We start from the raw sequence: 7,159 nt of genomic DNA on the forward strand, positions 1-7,159 counted from the left end.
ACGAGGATATTGGATGCAGCTTGATCGCAACAACTGAACCCAGGGCTAAAAACTGGTTGTTTACTCTCATGGAAAAGCTCCCACATGAGAAGTTTGTACTGGCGGCAGTCTCCCTTTGGGCTCTGTGGTCCTCAAGGAGGAAAGCAATACACAAGGCCATTTTCCAAACACCACATGCGGTAAAAGGGTTCATAGACCGTTTTATTGCAGACCTTGCTATGACAGGAGATCAGAGGCCAAGAAACACTAGCATGAGACCACCGACAGAGGGAAGAGCCAGTGCACATCGGCCCAGACCACCTCCGACGAACTTTGCAAAAATACACGTTGATGCGGGGGTGCGCCACCAACATACTGGTTCAGCTGCTGGCTGATGCGGTCTGTCGGGCGATGCCAATGGGCATTACCTGGGTAGTTCAGCCCTAACAATTTATGGAGTCAGCGGTCCCGCCATGCTGGAAGCAATAGCCTGCCGAGAAGCAATCTCATTGGCTCAAGACCTCCATCTCCAAAGTTTTGTTGTCTCCTCAGACTCAAAATAGGTGATTGGAGATATAAGAAACGGCAACCAAGGGAAGTATGGAGTAATCATTAAGGAGATCAACGCGAGATCAGCACCTTATGCTTGTAACTTTATTTTTGAAAAAAGAGAAGTTAATTTAGAAGCGCATAGCTTAGCTAGACACGCCCTCGTTCTAGCCCCGGGGCGTCATGTATGGTTTGGCCACCCACATAATACAACTTCTATCCCACTGTCTATGGAATTCGAGGAATAAAGTGGCTTTTTCCCCTAAAAAAAGGAGCGAGGTGATGTTTTGGGAGAGTTCTTAGAGTTTGCTGTAGTGCAAGGTAATGACTGACTTGGGGAATGGCGTGGTTGGCATATGCATATTTGGTGGGATGATTAGAGTTTTGGATGGAGAAAGAGAAGCCAGAGTCTCAACCATGAAACACGATGATAAACATTTATCTTGGAAAATATTGTAGGGGGTGGAAATAAGAAAAAAAAGCAGAACAAAAACTTCTGTTGTACCTCGCAAAAATACACTTTTGTTGTATATAAGAAAATTTCATACAGGAAATCAATTCATGCAGTAGTTTATATTTTTGTCATGACACAATTCAGAGGAAATATACTGGAGTAAAACAAATATGGAAATGATCTGTCCAGACTTATTATGGAGATCCGTGTATGTATCTTTCTTAAAATTTTAAATTCAATTTTTTCAAATAAATTTTATAGTCAGATAATTGTTCTTCTCACAATTTAATAACTCATATATATATATATATATATCTTTTTTTGTGGGGGAACTCATATATATCTCAATGGACGACTTATTGAATTCATTTATTGCTTGCCATACCGGCAGAAAACTAGATAAGTTTGCAACATTGTGATAATCAGTAATGAAGTTTTGAAATGTCCTGAAATTTAACATTGAGATGGAACTGATTCTAAGCATGCAGAGCATGCGCTACTTACTAGTATGCCATTAGAAACCGGATGTATCTGGCAGGGCAGATTGGATGTAGTAGTGTGCAAGTGGAATCAGATTGCAGCTTCGCCATGGACGCGATCAACCGACCTGACTGTTACCAGGGAAGTGATGTTGCGCTACTTGCAGAATGCAAAGATTTATCAGGTGAATTTGCAAAGGAGGTCTTCATGCACTGTTTCCGGGAAGCAAATGCCACGTCAGATGAACTAGCTAGATATAGCTATAGTACAAGATTGTCTAGTTTTTGGGAGGAGACTATCCCTGATTTTATTTCTCACTTGCATGTAAATGACTTATCTATTGTGAGAAATAAAGTCGTTTTGCTGTCAATTTTTTTTTACTTTAGAGAGTTTATTACAACAGCTTGATATTTTTTTAATCAAACAGCTTGATGTTTGGCGAAGCGTCGCCAATGCTTTTGCTTAACACAGCTGATCCCCACGATCCTACAAAAAAAACTCGTAAAAAATGTAAACAAAAAATATGCTGGCTGTGGGGTTCGAACCCACGCGCACTTATGTGCAGAAGATCTTAAGTCTTCCCCCTTAACCACTCGGGCAAACCAGCTCGGAGATGACAATGATCCGCACAAAGACTATTTAACTTAAATAACGTAAACCAAAACAGGCTGTGGGGTTCGAACCCACGCGCACTTATGTGCAGAAGATCTTAGGGAATGTACAATGGTAGCATATGGATACATATGCCCCATGAAAAATAATAATTTGAGGCATCTACATTAACTTTTTCCCTCCAATGCAAGCTATCACTAGTGGGCCTCATTAAGAAATAGAAAATAAAGAGTCTAGTACACATGCATCTCTACTTTTCACTCAACCTTTTCAGTTTTTGTCACCGGACCACACTTTTTCTGTTTAAGCACCCGCCTCTTGAAAAGGATCCCGCTTCTCTATCCGAACCTACTTTACGTTATATCCGATCCTACATGGCATGCGAGGCATCACCTTGGGGCTATGCATTGTACATGCCCTTAAGTCTTCCCCCTTAACCACTCGGGCAAACCAGCTCGAAGATGCCATTGTTCCGCCCAAAGAGTATTTAACCTTTGGTTAAATGCTGTGATGGGCCTACACGGGATCAAAATCGTGAGAACGATTTTACTCCGTTGTGGATGCAGCTTCGGACGAGATAGAAATCCTTTGCACGACCGACGGGGTTGACCCAGGATGTTTTTGGACTGCCAGACGTGTACGTCCAAGCGCTGCACCAATATCAGGGGTACACAACGATGGATGACATGTTAGGCATCTCCAACGTGACCTGCAAACCGCGCGTATCTATTCGGGTCATGGAAGCCATTCAATACATGCATATATAAGTGCTAGAGTCCGGATACACGAACGTCGCCCCCGAGACTCGCGTCGGGTGCGTCCGACCGACCTGAGACATGAGGGTTGTAATCTCTTCAAAAACCATATTACATTTAAAAAAAACTACATTGAATTGTTAATGCGGTAGCCCCCGATACTTAGGTTGGCCAACATGGCTGATCCTAGGATCATCTCATCAAGAACTTGTTCAGTCGGTGTTTGCGTGTCGCCATCACCGAGGTGAACTCGGCAGAGAAGATGCCGAACTCTGGGTAGAAAAAAATGTTTCTGGAGCAGAATAACACGCAGTACACCTCGGCCAAGAGGATGTCCTGCCTCCTAAAAAAGCATACAAAATAGGTTAGAAGTGTAGCTTCAAAAACCAAAAGACCTATGTAGAAGTTTTACGTTTGAACCAATTCAAGTTTTTTGGTGCTAATCTGAAATTGCTCTTAAAATTAATTTGTGTTTCCGTCATGCTTACATGATACGTTCGAATCTCCGGGCTTCGAGTGGGCCAGCCTTTGGCTTCAACCTTCATTTTCCGAAGGTGGGGTGCTTCTCAGGCCAATTTAGTGAACTAAAATCGAGCGGCATATGGAGAAGTCAGGCTATCCTGCTATTTGACCGTGAACTCGAGCCAAAAAATGACTAGTAGAAAAAGACTTTACAACGACTAAGAAGAAAACACTTATTATAAAACGACATATAAATTTAAGCGCTCTCTGTTGACTTGGGTAAAGGAAGTGTTTAAAAACAACATTTTTAACAAAGTTTTTTTGTTTTACACAAGTATAATGCTTGGCCGGACCGAAAAATTGAAAATTGATTTTTTTAGCATGAAAGCGACTTCGCTGGTCTATGTTCCAGGCGTTGATGATGCGGTTCGAGCTTGCGGCGGGACGAGGTCCTAGCCCCCAAGCCGTTCCGAAGTGGCGGGGCGAGGAGCTAGGCCCATCGAAGTGACAACACGAGACAATTGTCGTAGCAAGGCGAAGTCCTCGGCCCAAGTGTCGTGATGAAATAGGTCGGCGGCGTGACGCCGGAGCCCACGGAGCAGGTTGATGAAGCGATGGCGAAGCCCCAACCATCCGAGGTGGCGGGGCAGGTCGGCGATGTAGTGTCCGAGCCCCCATGTCCACCGATGTGAGGAAGCAGGTCGGCTTGGTGGACGCCGGCTTGATGAAGAGACAACGCGGCGATGCCGACGCAAGTCGGAATTCGTGACTTGATCGACGCCGGCTTGAAGAAGTAACGACGCGACGATGCCAGCGCACCCAACCCGTGCACTCTATGTGGCAACGATGTGATCTTAGCGATCCCGAACTCTTGCTCGACTATCCGAGGTGGCGATGCCACTTGGTTGACGTTGGCTGACGAAGCAATGGCGTGGCTAGCGCAGGTCGACATCCATGGAGCAACGAGGTTGGCCCGGTTTAACACCGGCGCGTCGGTGAAGAGCACCTCAGAAAAAGCTCAAAAATGTAGGCACGATTGAGATCAAAATACAATACCCTACAAAGAAATTCTACAAAAAGGATGTCTGATAACTAATTCATGAAAAAACATGAATTCGGGTCGGATTCATTTTCGCGTAGAAAACAGATTCGAGAATTGATGCACTCGTCGAGCGGTTGGCAGAGTTTGAACCGTCTGATGCAGCTGAAATTTTTGAGAGGTTGTCAACGTATAAGTTCCGTAGCATATCAATGGTTGGATCTTCCAAAGGATGTCTAAGTTGGCAGCCGGACTCATGGTCCTAAACTCGTGCGGATTCCGCCCAGATTCGTCAGAGCCAAGTGTATCAGCGATTGCCAGAGATTCCACTGTCACAACACGATGAAGTTTTACGGGGTCGTTGTACACTCAGTTCTGCACAATTCCACCAAAGCGTTCTTCAAAAACGATGCTCACACAAATCTGTTGTCTCGAAAATCTGGATGGTCTCCCAAGGGCAATGTTGACATTGAGCCCCCGAGCTCCATGAACGATTCTTCCTAATATTTGTTGAATCGAAGTTGATGTTGATGAAGATGTCTATCAATTTATGACAAGACTGGCATGAAGTGTAGTCCTTGGCATGGGCGAGGTGACCAGCCGAGGTGGCGAAGAAGATTCGTTTCGACGCGTAGATCATGCCGGAGCTGGTCAGAATTCACACTGCACCGCGGCGACTATGAGAGGGACATGCAGTGGCAACCAATGACGGAGTCGAATATGACAGATCTCAGATAGGGGTCCCGAGCTGATAGTCTTGGCATGATGGTAACATGATAGAGAGGGGACACGATGTTTACATAGGTTCAAGCCCTGTCGAAGAAGTAAAATCCTATGTCCTGCTTTGTTTGTATTTATTATGGATGGATTACATAGTAGACGGTGATATACCTCGAGATCGTGTATGAATGATGAAAGATCAAGAATGTCGCCTAGAGGGGAGGGGGTGAATAGGCGCTTTAAAATAATTATGGTTTAGGCTTGAACAAATGCGGAATAAACCTAGCGGTTAATTTGTCAAGCACAAAACCTAAAACAACTAGGCTCACCTATGCGCACCAATAACTTATGATAAGCAAGATAAGCAACTATGTGATAGCAAGATATATGTCAAAAAACAATATGGCCATTACAAAGTAAAGTGCATAAGTAAAGGGCTCGGGTAAGAGATAACCGAGGCACGTGAAGACGACGATGTATCCCGAAGTTCACACCCTTGCGGATGCTAATCTCTGTTTGGAGCAGTGTGGAGGAACAATGCTCCCCAAGAAGCCACTAGGGCCACCGTAATCTCCTCACTCCCTTGCACACTGCAAGATGTCGTGATTCCACTAAGGGACCCTTGAGGGCGGTCACCGAACCCATACAAATGGCAACCCTTGGGGCGGTCACCAAACTTGTACACTTTGGCAACCCTTGGGGGCGGTCACCGGAACCCATCAAATTTCTCGGTGCGATCTCCACAACCTAATTGGAGACCCCGACGCTTGCCCGGAGCTTTGCACCATAATGATTGAGCTCCGAACACCACCAACCGTCTAGGGCGCCCAAGCACCCAAGAGGAACAAGCTCAAGGGTACCAAGCACCCAAGAGTAATAAGATTCTCAACTTGTAACTTCCACGTATCACCGTGGAGGACTCAAATCGATGCACCAAATGCAATGGCAAGGGCACACGGAGTGCCCAAGTCCTTCTCTCCCAAATCCCACCAAAGCAACAAATTCTAGGGAGGAAAATGAGAGGAAGAACAAGAAGGAGAACACCAAGAACTTCAAGATCTAGATCCAAGGGGTTCCCCTCACATAGAGGAGAAAGTGATTGGTGGAAACGTAGATCTACATCTCCTCTCTCTTTTCCCTCAAGAACTAGCAAGAATCATTGGAGGGATTGAGAGAAGCAAGATCAAAGAAGGTCAACAATGGGGGAAGAACACGAGCTCAAAGGATGGAGTCCAATGGGGAAGAAGACCCCCTTTTATAGGTCCCCAAGAATCTGCCCGTTATGTGCAGAAAACTGTAGGAAAAAAATCCCTAAGTGGTACAACAGCCCGGGGAACCGGTAGTATCGGTTAAACTAAACTAACCGGTACAACCGCTCCACAACCGCCCAAGAATCGCTCCACAAAAGAACCAGACAGGTGGTAGAGCGGTACAGGGCCAGTACAACCTTCGGACCAATTCTGGAGCGGTACAACCGCTCCAAACACCGGTTGTACTGGTCAACCGGTACAACCTCTCTAAGGGGCGGTACAACCTCTCTATGTAAAACAGGTAAGATCAAAACAGCCACAACTTTCGCATACGAGCTCCGAATTCGACCAAATCAAGTTTGTTGGAAAGCTAAAGACAAGAGCAAACACAATATTGATAGAAATATCAATAAAAAGCAATTGAGAAAGAAAACCAAAATAAAATGGTGAGAACCCTTTCTCAAATATGACCGGTAAAAACTCCAACACCGAAAACACAAAAGAAGATGCATATGAAATCGGCTTTCGATGAACTCGAGCATGTCATGAAGATGACCATAAGCTCTAAAGCTCACAAGGATAAGAACCAAACAAGAACAAGGAAAGATGATGAAAGGATGCAATGGTTTGAGCTCTCGACGAACAATACGATCAAGCTACTCACTAGAGAGCCCCCCTTGATAGTACGGCAATCAATCCTACAACCCGGTCTCCCATCTACCACCATGAGACCGGTAAAATAGAAAATCTATCAAGAGAAAACCTTTGCCTTGCACATGGTCCACTTGAGCTAGATGATGAGGATCTTGACTTCCTCAAGTTGGACCATCTTTCTTAATTGTGTTGGCTCGATGAAGAC

General features: G+C 45.0%; 1 non-coding gene across 1 annotated transcript; it reads right to left on the reverse strand.

Moving 5' to 3' along the window:
* Positions 1–1,986: 1,986 nt before the first annotated feature.
* On the reverse strand, positions 1,987–2,069 carry TRNAL-UAA. The gene has a single exon. It is a non-coding gene; the product is annotated as a tRNA-Leu (tRNA).
* Positions 2,070–7,159: the final 5,090 nt, after the last annotated feature.

Source organism: Triticum dicoccoides, chromosome 2A (genome assembly GCF_002162155.2).
Source record: "Triticum dicoccoides isolate Atlit2015 ecotype Zavitan chromosome 2A, WEW_v2.0, whole genome shotgun sequence".
NCBI lineage: Eukaryota > Viridiplantae > Streptophyta > Magnoliopsida > Poales > Poaceae > Triticum > Triticum dicoccoides.